Here is a 20,487-nt window from a genome sequence, read left to right as displayed (position 1 = left end):
GACCTTCAGCGTAAAATTCAGAGTTTGGAGAGTTATAAGGATGTTCGAAAAATTGTTGATATAATGTTCTTTATTATTAAAATATTGCTTTTTGTTCATAAATACTGTGATTGATATATACCAACATTTATATACTTATATACTGTGAAGCATTGTTAGGCGTTTAATGAATATGCTTTTATTTTTATAAGCTGTGGATGATGACTGATAACAGTGTGATAACAGACTCCTGTGCAGTGATAAGAATGTGGGCTTTGAAAGATTTACGATACTGCCCACTACAAGAAGAATATCTTTTGTCTCTGCAATGCCTATAATTTACTAACTAATGAACTATGGACATTATTCCTTATCTTTGGCTAGCCAAGCCCAGGTCCAGCCCACTGAAGGTTTCTGTAAAATCCTTTGAGACGTAAATAAAGTTTCTCAAATCTGCCCAGCCTTTCATGGCATCAGTTCACAAAGATTGAGGTATTATACCATACATTATCTTGGTCTGATTTCTTCTGAGCTCACTCTGTGACTTTTATCAGTAATTACAGAACCTGAAGTTATGTGAACAAGGGCAGAACTTGACAATACATAAAAATATAGCATATACACACCGTATATACCCGTACAGCATAAACATACATATATACACACCACATATACCTACATAGAGAATATACACATATACATAAAGTATTATATACACCCATTCAGCACTTACACATAGACATAGACACACATACATACAATACCATATACAGACATACAACATATACCCCCACATACACCATAGACATAACCAATCACCCGGCCAATACTCCAGATACCAGGGCCCCCTGACTCTGCAGGCCCCATAGTGGCTGCTATGGCTGCTACCCCTGTAGACACTTCTATAGATTTATATAGCATATAGAATACTAAATCATCATACATTTTATGAAAAGGATTTATAATAAGGCATCTCTCATGTCATAATGTAATCATTGTTCTGTGCTCTGATTTATTCTAGGTGCTAACATATGAAAGTGAAACATACTACAGGAATAATATGAAATGTGATGTTTCATAGACATAACTAAATAACAGTGGAGTCCGGAAGATAATCAGTATCTGGTTTTCTTCAATAAAAGCAATGGATGTCACTTTTATCTTCAAATGTGCCATGTCAGCTACACAAAATGACTATGTGGTTGAAGTTTATATTTGAGCTGTTATTTTAGTTCAGACACAGGCGCTACTAATTTCTCACCAGCGCGTCCAGCCCTTATTTAAGTTTACACATACGGGCCAAAAATCTAGTTGCAGGGGAAGCTCCCTACTGGGTCAGAAGCCTGGGTGTATATTTTAAGACTCTCTAAATAGGCTCTTTGTGTTACATTTTAAAGACTTGGCAAAAGTTTTTTTTTATTTCCCAAGAAATAGCAAATGTTCAAATTCCAGATTCCCACAGCAAGGTATTTAGGAATTTCTAATGGTTTTAAAGGAAAAGGTTACTTAACCCTTTTCCTGTCATTCATTCCACTAATTCTGTTAATGTTTTTGAGTCATTTTGTCTAGTAGTTCATTTGCAGAGGAGTAACTTGACATTATGTAAAGTCTGGAGCTAGCCCCGCCCACTTGTCACCAGATTGGACTGGTTTACAGTGGCCCCCTTACTTATGCACATCTCCTAGTAATAGCATTGTAAATACAGCTGCATTATATCACACAGAAGATCATTAAAAAGATCTAATAGCTTACATACCAACTCATAGCTGGTATGAGTTCTGCCTGAGAGCACCTCTATCCCTGCAGGAAAGGGCCACTTTTAGGAATTGTGTGAGAAACCCTTTTTTGGGCAAAACAGGCTAAATTTGCTGTTAGTTTTTAATTTTTCAACTTCAACTTTGAGGCCACTTAGGGTCACAGGCCTTGTTATTGTCAATAACGGAGACATAAGAACCCTCCTTGCAATATTCACAAATGATCCCATACCAATGGTCAGCTGTATAACATTTTTCTGTGCATTGTATGGGCATGTAGCTCTATGTAGCCATATGTCTATGGAAGCAGTGCAGTGGTGTTACTTGTGTTTATCCTTCTTATATGGTCTTGGCTTCAGAATCCATGTGTCACTACCGAAAGAACAACATGCATTGCATCACAGCTTCCTCACTTTATTCCTGAAAATCAGCATTGGGCACAGAAAGAAAACTAAGAGTGGACATGAAATACTGTACGCATTCACAAAAGCAATGTTTATATAGTGACAAATAAGGATACGACTTAAGAAGAGAACCTAAAGGAACATGTAATGAAACAACTGCATTTACTGATATTCTGTGCTATTATATGGTTCATATTGGGATAATTTTCCTGAGATAGTGTGAGAGTTTGTAGAAGCTTACTATATGGTAGGAGAGTATGCTTCATATATATATATATATATATATATATATATATATATATATATATATATATATATATACACTCACCGGCCACTTTATTAGGTACACCTGTCCAACTGCTCGTTAACACTTAATTTCTAATCAGCCAATCACATGGTGGCAACTAGACATGGTCAAGACAATCTCCTGCAGTTCAAACCGAGCATCAGTATGGGGAAGAAAGGTGATTTGAGTGCCTTTGAACGTGGCATGGTTGTTGGTGCCAGAAGGACTGGTCTGAGTATTTCAGAAACTGCTGATCTACTGGGATTTTCACGCACAACCATCTCTAGTTGAGAATGGTCCGAAAAAAAAAAAAAAAAAGTGAGCGGCAGTTCTGTGGGCGGAAATGCCTTGTTGATGCCAGAGGTCAGAGGAGAATGGGCAGAATGGTTCGAGCTGATAGAAAGGCAACAGTGACTCAAATCGCCACCCGTTACAACAAAGGTAGTCAGAAGAGCATCTCTGAACGCACAGTACGTTGAACTTTGAGGCAGATGGGCTACAGCAGCAAAAGACCACATCGGGTGCCACTCCTTTCAGCTAAGAACAGGAAACTGAGGCTACAATTTGCACAAGCACATCGAAATTGGACAGTAGAAGATTGGAAAAACATTGCCTGGTCTAATGAGTCTCGATTTCTGCTGCGACATTCGGATGGTAGGGTCAGAATTTGGAGTCAACAACATGAAAGCATGGATCCATCCTGCCTTGTATCAACGGTTCAGGCTGGTGGTGGTGGTGTCATGGTGTGGGGAATATTTTCTTGGCACTCTTTGGGCCCCTTGGTACCAATTGAGCATCGTTGCAATGCCACAGCCTACCTGAATATTGTTGCTGACCATGTCCATCCCTTTATGACCACAATGTACCCAACATCTGATGGCTACTTTCAGCAGGATAATGCGCCATGTCATAAAGCTGGAATCATCTCAGACTGGTTTCTTGAACATGACAATGAGTTCACTGTACTCAAATGGCCTCCACAGTCACCAGATCTCAATCCAATAGAGCATCTTTGGGATGTGTTGGAACGGGAGATTCACATCATGGATGTGCAGCCTAAAAATCTGCGGCCACTGTGTGATGCCATCATGTCAATATGGACCAAAATAAAATCTCTGAGGAATGCTTCCAGCACCTTGTTGAATCTATGCCATGAAGAATTGAGGCAGTTCTGAAGGCAAAAGGGGGTCCAACCCGTTACTAGCATGGTGTACCTAATAAAGTGGCCGGTGAGTGTATATATATATATATATATTTCAGATATATGAACTACTAAGGGAAATCAACACCACATGGATCATTAAGAATTGATGGATTCATGTCACTGGTAATTTAAAACCGAAACTTAATAATGTTTGTAGAGGGAAGATAGAGGTTTTCATAATCAATATCCAATGAATGCCCAATAACACTCAATTCCTTTGACCTTTGGCTATCCTATATTTGCGATTATTTCAGAGCCCGGATAAATACCCCCTATTGTGTCAATGTATCACAAACATAGATGTCACTGTACATAGTTAAAACTAAACTGGAAAGTTGTATGATACCTAGATTATACGCCATTCTTTGATTTGTAAAGCACTACGAATTATGATGGCACTATATAAATTAAATTATAATTATAAAGAAGTCCTTAGTTACACTACATTACATGATATTTCATCCATTGATCAATGGCACTAACAACATTTTTCCAGGGGCAGTGGCATTACTCTGAGACCGGGAGAATATTAGGGATTCTAATGTTACAAAATGTTAAAAAAAATTAGTTCAATTACCTATTTGTTTCTTATGTCTGGAATTTGTATACTCTGTGATCATGCCAATGTAAATGTATCCTTAAAAAGGTATAACGCATTTGTCATAAATAAGTTTATTATTTAACAAGCCCTTCTAATACAGAAATGTCACACTTTAAAGGAAACCTACCACCACAAATCTACCTATAAAGGTAGATTGGGTGGTAGGTGCATCAATGGGACGTGAGGATAGCCCTTTTAAGGGCTAATCCTCACGTCCCCTCACTTTTTTGGTAACTTTTATTCCACAGATATTTAAATTTACTTATGCGGCTACCGGGGCGTGGAGTAGCCGCATATGAGATTACATGAGGCGGCTACTCCACGCCCCGGTACCCACTTTACCCCTCCTACTCACCCATCTTCGGCGCGCAGCTCCGCGTAGCTGCGCGCCCTCGTCCGGCGACCCTGCCGTCTGCGCATGCGCAGAAGAGTTTCAGGCGCGGGCCTGCTCTTCTGCGCATGCGCAGACGGCAGGGTCGCCGGACGAGGGCGCGCAGCTATGCGGAGCTGCGCGCCGAAGATGGGTGAGTAGGAGGGGTAAAGTGGGTACCGGGGCGTGGAGTAGCCGCCTCTTGTAATCTCATATGCGGCTACTCCACGCCCTGGTAGCCGCATAAGTAAATTTAAATATCTGTGGAATAAAAGTTACCAAAAAAGTGAGGGGACGTGAGGATTAGCCCTTAAAAGGGCTATCCTCACGTCCCATTGATGCACCTACCACCCAATCTACCTTTATAGGTAGATTTGTGGTGGTAGGTGCCCTTTAATAATTAAACATCCTCATTCTCATTTTCCTGCATGAAACTAATCCCATAACAGTTTTCTCCTTTTAATGAACAATGTGCCCCCTCTTCAGAATTCCACCCATCTCTTTTCCCAGTGAATATATTATGAAGTGGAACTGCATTCACGAGATAAAGCCAGCTTTCTCGCTGCGAGCAGTCAGATAATGTTCTGAGAGGGGCGTATGGGATTAATTGGGAAGAGGATCAGCGATGTAGGGGGGAGGGGGGGGCGGGAGCTGAACAGACAGTCCAATCTGACAGGCCGATAAGATCAGTTCATTATTGAAGGCTTTCGTACAGCATGTCAGGAACATCAGAAAACCACTTTCCACAATATATCAAAGGAAGGAAGAATCTTACTTGCTAACAAAGCTGCTGGGATATTTTGTGCTTTTAAATGAGCAGATTATTGCACATGGCTGGAATTGGCACAGTATAGAGCAGATGAAATAAGGGAGGGGAGTATGCATTTCACTCAAGAACTGCTAGAACAAGAGGTCATGCTCAGAAGCCCTAATGAGGTTCCCTTTGAATAAATGACTCCATATTTACTACATGACTTATAGAATGAGGGGTGGATCATTGGAGAGACGACGGCTGAATAGATTGTGTACCGTACATACTCGTGTATAAGCCGAGTTTTTCAGCACAAAAAATGTGCTGAAAAACGTCCCTTTGGCTTATACACGAGTCAATACTTGTAAAAAAATAATTAAAAATGGACTAAAAAAAATTAAACTATTTACTCACCCTCCGGTGGTCCCGATGCGCAGCGCGGCTCCTCTTCTGGCTTCCCGGCTCCTCTTCTTGCTTCCGCGCCGTCTTCTGTCTTCTTTAACATCACGTTGGGTGCCGCAATTGTTCTTCTCCCGTGCGGCGCCTAGTATGACGTCAGCAGCGCCGCATGGGAGAGAACTGTTGCGCCGCCCAATACGATGTTAAAGAAGACAGAAGACGGCGCGGAAGCAAGAAGAGGAGCCGGGAAGCCAGAAGAGGAGCCACGATGACATCGGGGGAGCAGCGCTGCGCATCGGGACCACCGGAGGGTAAGTAAATAGTTAATTTTTTTCTAAATTCTGGGCTGACTGTATACTACTGGGGGCATGCTGTATATTACTGGGGGGCAGGCTGGGGTCGCTGTATACTACTGGGGGCATGCTGTATACTACTGGGGGCAGGCTGGGGTGGCTGCATACTTCTGGGGGCAGGCTGGGGTGGCTGTATACTACTGGGGGCAGGCTAGGGTAGCTGTATACTATTGGGGGCAGGCTGGGGTGGCTGTATACAACTGGGGGCAGGCTGGGGTGGCTGTATACTACTGGGGGCAGGCTGGGGTGGCTGTATACTACTGGGGGCAGGCTGGGGTGGCTGTATACAACTGGGGGCAGGCTGGGGTGGCTGTATACTACTGGGGGAAGGCTGGAATGGCTGTATACTACTGGGGGCAGGCTGTATACTACTGGGGGCAGGATGTATACTACTAGGGGCAGGCTGTATACTACTGGGGGCAGGCTGTATACTACTGGGGTCAGGCTGTATACTACTGGGGGCAGGCTGGGTCAGGCTGTATACTACTGGGGGCAGGCTGTATACTACTGAGGGCAGGCTGGGTCAGGCTGTATACTACTGGGGGCTGCTGTATACTACTGGGGGCAGGCTGTATACTACTGGGGGCAGGCTGTATACTACTGGGGGCAAGCTGTATATTATAGGGGGCTGGTTGGCTATATACTTGGCTGGGTCTGTGACGAATGCATTTCCCACCCTCGGCTTATACTCGAGTCAATAGGTTTTCCAAGTTTTTGGTGGTAAAATTAGGGCTCTCGGCTTATACTCGGGTCGGCTTATACTCGAGGATATACGGTATATCCTGGCAATGTGAAATTAAAAATACATCATATATGCCATATAAAGAAAATTGTGTTAAGCATGAATATCACATGTTCAGCATTATCTTTCATTCAATTCATGTATTTTGTTTTTTTTTTAAAGATAAATTTACACCAAAAACCCAGGGAAACCAATGATAAATAACCCCCATAGAATTTAGGGTAGAAGTTTTTAAATTGTAATTCACACCTATATTAATCATAAAGGTCATCTGCTCCCGTTGACACTCTATTGGAATACACCAATCAAAATACACCACACAATAAAAAAATTTGTAGGAAATATTGCTGGGGACGAAAAGGAGGTTCACAAAATTGGGATTCAGAGACACCACCTAAAATAGAAACCCATAGTGCCAGCCACAGAGAAAGGAATTTATTATTTGGGAGCAGGGTAGTGTGCTATTATTTTCAGTGGGATGTAAGTTTGTGGAGCAAGGGATTAATGATTTGGAGCATAAACAAAAAAGTAAAGAACAATCTTCCCATAAGGGTAAAATAGAACTCCCGAGTTCAGCTTTTAGCTGCTCTTATTGTGTGCAAAAAATTTGCCACGAAACTAGTCGGAAAAATAGAAGCACCGGAAAAGTGTCAGATTCACAAGTGGCACCACAATTGTGCCCCCCAAAAAAACAAGACATGAGTGTCGGAAAAGCACCAATATTGTGGTGCCGACAATACATAAATAAGGCACAAAAGGCGCAGCAATGGAAGACAGAATATTACTGACAGTTTTCTGTTTAAGTTTAAAATTATGAGTGTCCCCCGTAATAATGCCATCTTTATGCCTCATGCACACAACAATATGTTGGGTTGTGACGTAGCCACACAATTTGTGGCTAGGTCACAACCCCCATTGATTATGCACAGGGTGTCTCACCATATAGTGACTGTGAGAGAAACGTGTGTCATGTTGCAAAATAAAGAGCCTAATCTTACCCGGATTTGCAGCATGGCTGAGCTTTTTGAAAAGACAGGGACAGGGTGAGCAGGCCCATGTAAACCGGGCCACATACAATGGCACACGGCTCATTGTTTGCAGCCCAGATATTCCATGGTAGTGTTCGGTCCTATATTTGGTTTCAGTCCTATATTTGTGGCACCAAATAATGGTAATACAGGCCACAGGTAGTGTAAAATGGAATCTGAAACATATTGGGCCAGATAAATTATTGTGCCTGGGTCAATCTTTTTTTCTAAGTTTGCACCAAAAAAAAGAGGGGGGGGGCACTTATTATGGACTTTCAAATGGAAAACTGGTGCCACTTGTGAATCCACCTGTTTTCTGGTGATTCTATTTTTCCAACATGGTTTTTGGCGCTTTTTGTGGCGCAAAAATAGCCCAGCTAAAAGCTGGTCTAGGGAGTTCTAAACCTTTTAGTCTGTGCACCAATTCATTAATCCATGTGCAGAAAACTTATATCGCACTGAAAAATACAGCACAGTTCTAGTGCCAACCTGCGCCATAAACGATAAATGCCCCTCAGAGTTTTTTGAGCTTGCACATGCATTTATGAAGTGTTTGCAGCATTTTTGTGTCCGACACTTTAAAGTGTGCACCTAAAGGGGCATGGTAGTCAGGGTGTGCACCACATTTATTACTGTGCATCACCACAATTGTGTCGCAACATCATAAAGCAAAGTGCTGCAAGAAAAAAATGGTGCAACTTTGGGCACATCCTGAAAACAGGCCAACTTTATGAAGAGTGTGCACCACTATTGGATTACACTATTGGAAGGCAGATTGCACCAGTTTTCATATATTTGGACCTGTGTGTCTATGCAAATAGCCTTAAATTATATTGCAGGAAAATACAAATACACATTATGCTATTAATACACATACATGTATATCAGTGACCAGTGTTCCCCCGTTCCAAACGGAACATTCACTAAAAATGGAAGAGTAGCTCTCCCCCTGAGGGATTCTTCTCATTGCTACTTATCGCACTTTATAATTACTTGAATAATCAGATTCTACAACGCTGTGTGTGCAGTGGAGAGTTTTATTGAGGGATCCTATTCTCAAACAGAATATCTCTCATTTATACGTCCATTGGGATTTGTACAGATAGCAGCTATAAATGTTCATTGTGTTTCCATGTAAATAGAGATGAGCGAGCACTAAAATGCTCGGGTACTCGTTATTCGAGACGAACTTTTCCCGATGCTCGAGTGCTCGTTTCGAGTAACGAGCCCCATTGAAGTCAATGGGAGACTCGAGCATTTTTCAAGGGGACCAAGGCTCTGCACAGGGAAGCTTGGCCAAACTCCTGGGAACCTCAGAAAAGGATGGAAACACCACGGAAATGGACAGGAAACAGCAGGGGCAGCATGCATGGATGCCTCTGAGGCTGCTTAATCGCACCATTATGCCAAAATTATGGGCAACAGCATGGCCATGACAGAGTGACCGAATGAGGCTAGATAGCATCTAAAACATCCAATAATTGACCCTGACACTATAGGGGATGGCATGCAGAGGCAGCGGCAGCGGCAGCAGCGGCAGGCTAGAGAGTGTCATGGCAACATACCCTAAATGGACTCAGGCTTCAAACCAATGGGAACCAAAGGAACCAAAGGAGGTGAGCAAGAAGCGCTCAAATAATATCGGTACATGATAAAAGTTTGCCAGTATATTTTGTGGATTACACAGCAGGGTGGCGACAAAGTTAACATGGAAGCCATGAAAACAATCCAAAATTCTGCCTGACACAGCTCGTTTGATAAGGGGACCATGTATGGAGGCAGTGAACTAGTAGTAGATTAAAGGTGCTGCAGTTAAAACTATGTTAGTTGGACCTTGGCATGGAGCTGGCGCTCCGCTGCCAGGCAAGCTTTCGCCAATCCAAGCCCCTGTCTCTAGGCTACTCCCCAAACAGCACTTCTAAGAACCTTTTGTATAAGATCAAGTGTAGTAGCGTTCTTATAAGTTTGGGATATGGCGGGTGAGGGGAATGTAAACAGATGTGCAAGAAGCGCTGAAATAATATCCGTAAATGATAAAAGTTTGCCAGTATATTTTGTGGATTACACAGCAGGGTGGCGACAAAGTTAACAAGTTTGATGTGGAATGCCCTGTAATAGCTCTTGGGCGGTGTGCCTTTTATCGCCTAGGCTCAGCAGTTTGAGCACCGCCTGCTGTCGCTTAGCGACGGCACTGCTGCTGTGCCTAGAGCTACCGACTGATGGCGCCATGCCCACGGATGGTAATTCGGAGGAGGAGGAGGAGGTGGAGGAGGGGTGGGAGGAGGAAGAGGTATAGTAGGCCTTTTTTAGACCTGGACCGAGGTAGGCCCCGCAATCCTCTGCGTCGGCAGTATATGACCAGCCCCAGGGTCAGACTCAGTCCCAGCCTGCACCAAGTTAAGTGTAGTAGCGTTCTTATAAGTTTGGGATATGGCGGGTGAAGGGAATGTAAACAGATGCGCAAGAAGCGCATGATGCGCATGGAGCTGGCGCTCCGCTGCCAGGCGAGCTTTCGCCAATCCAAGCCCCTGTCTCTAGGCTACTCCCCAAACAGCACTTCTAAGAACCTTTTGTATAAGATCAAGTGTAGTAGCGTTCTTATAAGTTTGGGATATGGCGGTGAGGGGAATGTAAACAGATGCGCAAGAAGCGCATGATGCGCATGGAGCTGGCGCTCCGCTGCCAGGCGAGCTTTCGCCAATCCAAGCCCCTGTCTCTAGGCTACTTCCCAAACAGCACTCCTAAGAACCTTTTGTATAAGATCAAGTGTAGTAGCGTTCTTATAAGTTTGGGATATGGCGGGTGAGGGGAATGTAAACAGATGCGCAAGAAGCGCATGATGCGCATGGAGCTGGCGCTCCGCTGCCAGGCGAGCTTTCGCCAATCCAAGCCCCTGTCTCTAGGCCACTCCCCAAACAGCACTTCTAAGAACCTTTTGTATAAGATCAAGTGTAGTAGCGTTCTTATAAGTTTGGGATATGGCGGGTGAGGGGAATGTAAACAGATGCGCAAGAAGCGCATGATGCGCATGGAGCTGGCGCTCCGCTGCCAGGCGAGCTTTCGCCAATCCAAGCCCCTGTCTCTAGGCTACTCCCCAAACAGCACTTCTAAGAACCTTTTGTATAAGATCAAGTGTAGTAGCGTTCTTATAAGTTTAGGATATGGCGGGTGAGGGGAATGTAAACAGATGCGCAAGAAGCGCATGATGCGCATGGAGCTGGCGCTCCGCTGCCAGGCGAGCTTTCGCCAATCCAAGCCCCTGTCTCTAGGCTACTCCCCAAACAGCACTCCTAAGAACCTTTTGTATAAGATCAAGTGTAGTAGCGTTCTTATAAGTTTGGGATATGGCGGGTGAGGGGAATGTAAACAGATGCGCGAGAAGCGCATGATGCGCATGGAGCTGGCGCTCCGCTGCCAGGCGAGCTTTCGCCAATCCAAGCCCCTGTCTCTAGGCCACTCCCCAAACAGCACTTCTAAGAACCTTTTGTATAAGATCAAGTGTAGTAGCGTTCTTATAAGTTTGGGATATGGCGGGTGAGGGGAATGTAAACAGATGCGCAAGAAGCGCATGATGCGCATGGAGCTGGCGCTCCGCTGCCAGGCGAGCTTTCGCCAATCCAAGCCCCTGTCTCTAGGCTACTCCCCAAACAGCACTTCTAAGAACCTTTTGTATAAGATCAAGTGTAGTAGCGTTCTTATAAGTTTAGGATATGGCGGGTGAGGGGAATGTAAACAGATGCGCAAGAAGCGCTGAAATAATATCCGTAAATGGTAAAAGTTTGCCAGTGTATTTTGTGGATAACACAGCAGGGTGGCGACAAGGTTAACAACTTTGATGTGGAATCCATGAAAACAACCCAAATTTCGGCCTGACACACCTCGTTTGATAAAGGGACGATGTATGGAGGCAGCTATATAAACGACTTTTGGAGGTAGCAATGGAGACAACGTGTGGAGGCTGCTATGGAGACAATTCAATTTGGATAGTGCCTGTATGTGGCAGTCCAAAAAAGTTTTCAAACCAGAGGAGCAGGTAGGTGGCCCTCCAGAAAAATGGAATAGATTGAGTGCCTGTATGTGGCAGTCCAAAAAAGTTTTCAAACCAGAGGAGCAGGTAGGTGGCCCTCCAGAAAAATGGAATAGATTGAGTGCCTGTATGTGGCAGTCCAAAAAAGTTTTCAAACCAGAGGAGCAGGTAGGTGGCCCTCCAGAAAAATGGAATAGATTGAGTGCCTGTATGTGGCAGTCCAAAAAAGTTTTCAAACCAGAGGAGCAGGTAGGTGGCCCTCCAGAAAAATGGAATAGATTGAGTGCCTGTATGTGGCAGTCCAAAAAAGTTTTCAAACCAGAGGAGCAGGTAGGTGGTCCTCCAGAAAAATTGAATAGATTGAGTGCCTGTATGTGGCACTCCCAAAAATTGTTGAAAACAGAGGACCGGGTCGGTGGCCCTCCAGAAAAATTACATGCATAAAGTACTATAGCTAGAGCCAGTGGGCCCTGTCAAAAAATAGCCAGTTTCCTCTGCTTTACTGTACAAAGAGGAGGAGAAGGAGGAAAATGAGGAGGAGGAGGAGTGGATAAATTATTCAGGTTGAGCTTCCTTCACCTGGTGGAGATTGGAAATTATGAGAAATCCAGGCTTTATTCATTTTGATAAGCGTCAGCCTGTCAGCGCTGTCAGTCGACAGGCGTGTACGCTTATCGGTGATGATGCCACCAGCTGCACTGAAAACCTGCTCGGACAAGACGCTAGCGGCAGGGCAGGCAAGAACCTCCAAGGCGTACAGCGCCAGTTCGTGCCACATGTCCAGCTTTGAAACCCAGTAGTTGTAGGGAGCTGTGTGATCATTTAGGACGATGGTATGGTCAGCTACGTACTCCCTCACCATCTTTCTGTAAAGATCAGCCCTACTCTGCCGAGACTGGGGACAGGTGACAGTGTCTTGCTGGGGTGACATAAAGCTGGCAAAAGCCTTGTAAAGCGTACCCTTGCCAGTGCTGGACAAGCTGCCTGCTCGCCTACTCTCCCTCGCTACTTGTCCCGCAGAACTACGCACTCTGCCGCTAGCGCTGTCAGAAGGGAAATACTGTTTCAGCTTGTGCACCAGGGCCTGCTGGTATTCATGCATTCTCACACTCCTTTCCTCTCCAGGGATGAGAGTGGAAAGATTTTGCTTGTACCGTGGGTCCAGGAGAGTGAACACCCAGTAATCGGTGCTGGAATAAATTCTTTGAACGCGAGGGTCACGGGATAGGCAGCCTAGCATGAAATCTGCCATATGCGCCAGAGTCCCAACTCTCAAGAATTCACTCCCCTCACTGGCCTGACTGTCCATCTCCTCCTCCTCCAACTCCTCCAACTCCTCTTCTTCTGCCCATACACGCTGAACAGTGAAGGTCTGAGCAATGGTCCCCTCTTGTGTCTCGCCAACATTCTCCTCCTCTTCCTCCTCATCCTCCTCCACCTCCACCTCCTCCGATATGCGCTGAGAAACAGACCTCAGGGTGCTTTGGCTATCAACAAGGGAATATTCTTCCCCCGTCTCTTGTGACGAGCGCAAAGCTTCCGACTTCATGCTGACCAGAGAGTTTTTCAACAGGCCAAGCAGCGGGATGGTGAGGCTGATGATGGCGGCATCGCCACTGACCATCTGTGTTGACTCCTCAAAGTTACTCAGCACCTGACAGATATCAGACATCCACGTCCACTCCTCATTGTAGACTTGAGGAAGCTGACTGACCTGACTACCAGTTCTGGTGGAAGTTGACATCTGGCAGTCTACAATCGCTCGGCGCTGCTGGTAAACTCTGGATAACATGGTCAGTGTTGAATTCCACCTCGTGGGCACGTCGCACAACAGTCGGTGAGCGGGCAGTTGGAGGCGGCGCTGCGCTGCCCTGAGAGTGGCAGCATCTGTGCTGGACTTCCTGAAATGCGCACAGATGCGGCGCACCTTCGTGAGCAAATCAGACAGATTGGGGTATGTCTTGAGGAAACGCTGAACTATCAGATTTAACACATGGGCCAGGCATGGCACATGTGTCAGTCTGCCGAGTTGCAGAGCCGCCACCAGGTTACGGCCGTTGTCACACACAACCATGCCTGGCTTCAGGTTCAGCGGTGCCAGCCACAGATCAGTCTGCGCCGTGATGCCCTGTAATAGTTCTTGGGCGGTGTGCCTTTTATCGCCTAGGCTCAGCAGTTTCAGCACCGCCTGCTGTCGCTTAGCGACGGCACTGCTGCTGTGCCTAGAGCTAGCGACTGATGGCGCCATGCCCACGGATGGTCGTTCGGAGGAGGAGGTGGAGGAGGGGTGGGAGGAGGAGGAGGCATAGTAGGCCTGAAACACCTGGACCGAGGTAGGCCCCGCAATCCTCGGCGTCGGCAGTATATGACCAGCCGCAGGGTCAGACTCGGTCCCAGCCTCCACCAAGTTAACCCAATGTGCCGTCAGCGATATATAGTGGCCCTGCCCGGCAGCACTCGTCCACGTGTCCGTGGTCAGGTGGACCTTGTCAGAAACGGCGTTGGTCAGGGCACGGATTATGTTGTCTGACACGTGCTGGTGCAGGGCTGGGACGGCACATCGGGAAAAGTAGTGGCGGCTGGGGACCGAATACCGAGGGGCGGCCGCCGCCATGAGGCTGCGAAAGGCCTCGGTCTCTACTAGCCTATAGGGCAGCATCTCCAGGCTTAGCAATCTTGAGATGTGCACATTAAGGGCTTGGGCGTGCGGGTGGGTTGCACTATATTTGCGTTTCCGCTCCAGCGTCTGGGGTATGGAGAGCTGAACGCTGGTGGATGCTGTGGAGGATCGTGGAGGCGACGATGGGGTTTTTGTGGCAGGGTCCTGGGCAGGGGGCTGACTATCAGCTGACACAGGGGAAGGAGCAGTGGTGTGCACGGCCGGAGGTGAACGCGCTTGTTGCCACTGAGTGGGGTGTTTAGCATTCATATGCCTGCGCATACTGGTGGTAGTTAAGCTATTAGTGGTGGAACCCCTGCTGATCCTGGTTTGGCAAATTTGGCACACCACAGTCCGTCGGTCATCTGGTGTTTCCTTAAAGAACCTCCAGACTTCTGAAAATCTAGCCCTCGCCGCAGGAGCCCTCGCCACGGGAGCTTCACTAGTTGACACATTTGGCGCTGATGCACCAGCTCTGGCCCTGCCTCTCCGTCTGGCCCCACCACTGCCTCTTCCAACCTGTTCTGGTCGAGGACTCTCCTCCGTCTCAGAAGCACTGTGTTCACCCGGCCTCTCAACCCAGCTTGGGTCTGTCACCTCATCATCCTCCGATCCCTCAGTCTGCTCCCCCCTCGGACTTCCTGCCCTGACAACAACTTCCCCACTGTCTGACAACCGTGTCTCATCATCGTCGGACACCTCTTTACACACTTCTTCCACTACGTCAAGAAGGTCATCATCACCCACAGACTGCGACTGGTGGAAAACCTGGGCATCGGAAAATTGCTCAGCAGCAGCAGGACAAGTGGTTTGTGACTGTGGGAAGGGTCCAGAAAACAGTTCCTCAGAGTATGCCGGTTCAAATGGCAAATTTTGCTGGGAGGGGGCAGACTGGGGGGGAGGAGGCTGAGGTGCAGGAGCTGGAGGAGTGCCGATTTCGGTGACATGGGTGGACTGCGTGGAAGACTGACTGGTGGACAAATTGCTCGAAGCATTGTCGGCAATCCACGACATCACCTGTTCGCACTGTTCTGGCCTCAACAGTGCTCTACCACGAGTCCCAGTAACTTCAGACATGAACCTAGGGAGTGTAGCTCTGCGGCGTTCCCCTGCTCCTTCATCATCAGCAGGTGGTGTCTCACCCCGCCCAGGACCACGGCCTCTGACCCCTGCAGTAGTTGGACGCCCACGTCCCCGCCCTCGTCCTCTACCCCTAGCCCTCGGGTTAAACATTTTGAAAATGAGAGTTATAACTTTAATTTTTTTTTTAACGTTTTTTTGTTTTTGTTTTTTTTTATTTGTGTGTTTTTTAGTTTTTAAAACCAAACGATGCTATCCTATTGCTATGGCTATTTTCTAGCCAAGTATAAAAGCACACTGCTATGCCAGATGAGATGACGCTGAGTTATGAAAAAAATAAACGTAAAATAAAAAAGGAAATGGCAGACTGTGCCTAATTGAAATCCAACCCCGGGCCCTAATAAATTTTCCCACTTCGGTCTTTGCGATGGATATGTGCGTCACTAAGCGCAAAACACAGTGGTCGCAAGTCTCACTCCAAATTGCTCACAATTTGCTAGTAGATGCACTGCAACAACTACAGCCACCAGCAGATCAACCAGAAATCAAATATATGTAACGCTATTGTAGACGTAAGTAAGCCTTTTGGATTCTCCTATGGCTATTTTCTAGCCAAGTATGAAAGCACACTACTATGCCAGATGAGATGACGCTGAGTTATGAAAAAAATAAACGTAAAATAAAAAAGGAAATGGCAGACTGTGCCTAATTGAAATACAACCCCGGGCCCTAATAAATTTTCCCACTTCGGTCTTTGCGATGGATATGTGCGTCACTAAGCGCAAAACACAGTGGTCGCAAGTCTCACTCCAAATTGCTCACAATTTGCTAGTAGATGCACTGCAACAACTACAGCCACCAGCAGATCAACCAGAAATCAAATATATGTAACGCTATTGTAGACGTAAGTAAGCCTTTTGGATTCTCCTATGGCTATTTTCTAGCCAAGTATGAAAGCACACTACTATGCCAGATGAGATGACGCTGAGTTATGAAAAAAATAAACGTAAAATAAAAAAGGAAATGGCAGACTGTGCCTAATTGAAATACAACCCCGGGCCCTAATAAATTTTCCCACTTCGGTCTTTGCGATGGATATGTGCGTCACTAAGCGCAAAACACAGTGGTCGCAAGTCTCACTCCAAATTGCTCACAATTTGCTAGTAGATGCACTGCAACAACTACAGCCACCAGCAGATCAACCAGAAATCAAATATATGTAACGCTATTGTAGACGTAAGTAAGCCTTTTGGATTCTCCTATGGCTATTTTCTAGCCAAGTATGAAAGCACACTACTATGCCAGATGAGATGACGCTGAGTTATGAAAAAAATAAACGTAAAATAAAAAAGGAAATGGCAGACTGTGCCTAATTGAAATACAACCCCGGGCCCTAATAAATTTTCCCACTTCGGTCTTTGCGATGGATATGTGCGTCACTAAGCGCAAAACACAGTGGTCGCAAGTCTCACTCCAAATTGCTCACAATTTGCTAGTAGATGCACTGCAACAACTACAGCCACCAGCAGATCAACCAGAAATCAAATATATATAACGCTATTGTAGACGTAAGTAAGCCTTTTGGATTCTCCTATGGCTATTTTCTAGCCAAGTATGAAAGCACACTACTATGCCAGATGAGATGACGCTGAGTTATGAAAAAATAAATGTAAAATAAAAAGAAACTGCCAGACTGTGCCTAATTGAAATCAAACCCCTAATAAATTTTCCCACTTTGGTGTTTGAGGTGGATATGTGTGTCACTAAGAGCTAAACACAACGGTAGCAAGTCCCCCTGCTAATTCCTCACAATATGGTACTAGCTGCACTACTAGTGCCAGCAAGCCCAGCCACAAGCAAATAAAAAAAAAAGGATAACGTTATTGTAGCCCTAAGAAGGGCTGTTGGGTTGTTGTAGAATCACTCCTGCCTAACAGTAAGCTAATAGAACACCCTAACGCTTTCCCTGACCAGCAGCAGCTCTCTCCCTAGCGGCATCCAGACAGAGAATGATCCGAGCAGCGCGGGCAGCGGCTAGTCTATCCCAGGGTCACCTGATCTGGCCAGCCAACCACTGCTATCGACGTGTGAGGGTACCACGTCATGCTGGGTGGAGTGCAGAGTCTCCTGGCTTGTGATTGGCTCTGTTTCTGGCCGCCAAAAAGCAAAACGGCGGGAGCTGCCATTTTCTCGAGCAGGCGAAATACTCGTCCGAGCAACGAGCAGTTTCGAGTACGCTAATGCTCGAACGAGCATCAAGCTCGGACGAGTATGTTCGCTCATCTCTACATGTAAACTTGTGAAGTAGATGTGAATAACTACCGCAGACATTTCACTGGCATAATACAAAGGGAGGAATTTATTAAAGTGTCAAGCTGCTTGACAACACTAGTCTAGCTCCACGCCAGATTTATCATTGAGAAACGGGAGCAGTTTAGGACTATTGGGTTCTATTGCAGACCTGCTTTAAAGGACATCTGCCATCAGCAATCAGGCTATGTCATCTGAGCACCTCAGGGGGCCTTTTATTTTAATGTATGCACACCCCCCATAGCACTAGTGGCCCTGCCCTTCACTATCTATGCGCTCGGGTGGAGGGGTGGGGCCGGTAGCACTACGGGGGGTATGCATACATTACAAAAATCCTGAGCGCCCCAGGTTAATTTGCATAATCTGTATAACTATATTTCTGCAATCATGGGATGTGGAGTAATAATAAAAGAACTTCTTACTAGGATGTGTCTACCACCACTAAACTGATGGTAGATGCCCTTTAAGTTTTTTGGCACACTGACTTATTGCAATCGGTCACGCCCCTTTTCTGAAAATCATGCCATTTTTGATGTATATTATGCCCGAAGTCTGGACGAAGTGGATTCATAAATTTCCCCACCATGGATTGTAAACAAGGTTTCAGAATTAATGGCCAGAAGCTCAAGACAAGGTTTAACACAATGAAATAAATCTCATAGTGTAATCTTCTAGGAATGTGTTACTGATGGTCTATCCTTCGGATAATAATAATCAATGGAAAGATCTATGTTTAATGAAACTATGGAACTCTGGTCATCTCGGGGGATCGCCTTACTCTGGATCAGAAATGCTGGATGAAATACTTAAAGAGAATCTACCATCAAAATAAAGTATGATAAGCCAGGGAAACGCACTCATAGATCAATTCACCGTAACTGTGATAATTTGTTATCCATGGACTCCTTCTAAAAGAAACGTTTTAAATTATGCTAATTACTCTGGAGAGCAAGTCTTAGCCTCTCTGTGATCTGGGCTTTACAGACTTACCCACTGTCTCCCCCTCCCCCTCCCTCTGCATATTGTCTCCATTGACAAACACAAAATCCATGTGCATGCAGCCCAAGTTTCCTGCCTTTTAGGAAGTGTGCTCACCTCAGATATTCTGTCAAGCATTGAACTTCAAGTGCTGGAGAACATTTACCTAGAAAGAGAATCAAGTTAATATGTAGAGCAAGTACACAATACAGATGTCTGTACATTTTTGTAAGGATACCTGTCATGCTAATTTGTATTAAGGTTCAGGGACCAAGGGCAAAGATAAAAAAACCTAAACAACTGCAACAAAACTGATTTCAATAAAGTTTCAATCAGAGATCACTTTTCATTTTCTCAGCTGAGGTTTGGTTGCAAGGGGTAAGAAGAATATTAAAGGACATCTACCATCAGTTTAGTGATGGTAGATGTGTCAGTAAGAAGTTCCTGAGGAACATCGTTCTTCTTTAATTATAACTCTATATGCGGAAATATAGAGTTATAAAGGTTATGTAAATTAGCCTGGGGCACTCAGGCTACATCACCTAAGCGCCTACATCACCTGGAGCCTTCTGACTCCAACCCTACCTCCGTGCACATAGATAGGTGACGGGCAGGGACGCTACTGCTATGGTGGGAGTGCATACATTAAAATACTAGGCTCCCTGAGGTGCTCGAGTGACATAGCCTGAGCACCCCGGGTTATCTGCAGAACTTTTATAACTTTTATAATATTGAGTTATAATAAAAGAAGAAACTGGTTTTATTTACATCTGCAATGGAAGCTCCTTTTAGAACCACTGTCACCGCTTAACCCAATGGACCTCATTGGAAGTACATGGGGCTTTGTGGGACACTATTGATTTCTGCAATAAACAGAAACCACATTACTTTTTGTTTAGATGGATGAATCCCAGTGTGTAAACCTACGGTAGTTACAAGACATCTCTTTATCATTGCATAAAATGCTGAATAATTCATGAGAGTATGATTCTGATGCCATCGTGCTTATTGAATGCTGCCAAATGGGTGTGGACTGATGATGTCATCTCATTACAGGCAAATTGTCAACAACCTTTATATAGATTATACATGTTTCATGATATAGTTGATGATATATAGTTCAATGAAATAGCTACCCATATAAAATATTGTGCTTATACTCCAAGAGGCAGCTGAAAAAGCAAGTGAAGTATTGAGATTTTACGGAGTTTCTCGCTGGGAATACCCCTGTCTGTCATTGCCCATGTGTATTTTGTCACAATAGGGAGAATGATAGGAATTGTCTTTTTTTTCAGGGAACTAGTTATGAAGAATTGTTGGACAAACAGATGTACACTAATCTCTTCTGCTGTCTATTAGACGTGCTATGACGTTTAACATATGCAGTATATATAGTCTTTATTATTTCTACTACATTTTCACACTTGTTCTTTGCCAATTCTCACTGTTGTATGATGTAAACTATATGCATGTCATATCAAGCTGTGATGGAAGCCCAACAATGATGACTATGATGTGCTCTAATTTTAGTGTAGTGGTAACTGATGCAGATATAATTGTAA

The 20,487-nt window shown here is 45.1% G+C and overlaps 1 long non-coding RNA gene across 1 annotated transcript in view; it reads right to left on the bottom strand.

Annotated features, from left to right (window-relative positions):
• The window catches only part of LOC140103883 (uncharacterized), a 52,152-nt gene that overhangs the window by 10,323 nt on the left and 21,342 nt on the right, over positions 1–20,487 (bottom strand). Inside the window, exon 2 of the long non-coding RNA XR_011850198.1 lies at positions 19,043–19,091. This is a non-coding gene — a long non-coding RNA (uncharacterized lncRNA). The remainder of the gene's footprint in view (positions 1–19,042; positions 19,092–20,487) is intronic.

Source organism: Engystomops pustulosus, chromosome 10, assembly GCF_040894005.1.
Source record: "Engystomops pustulosus chromosome 10, aEngPut4.maternal, whole genome shotgun sequence".
Lineage (NCBI taxonomy): Eukaryota > Metazoa > Chordata > Amphibia > Anura > Leptodactylidae > Engystomops > Engystomops pustulosus.
Note: the sequence above shows the minus strand (reverse complement) of the source record. Positions and strands in the feature narration are given on the sequence as shown.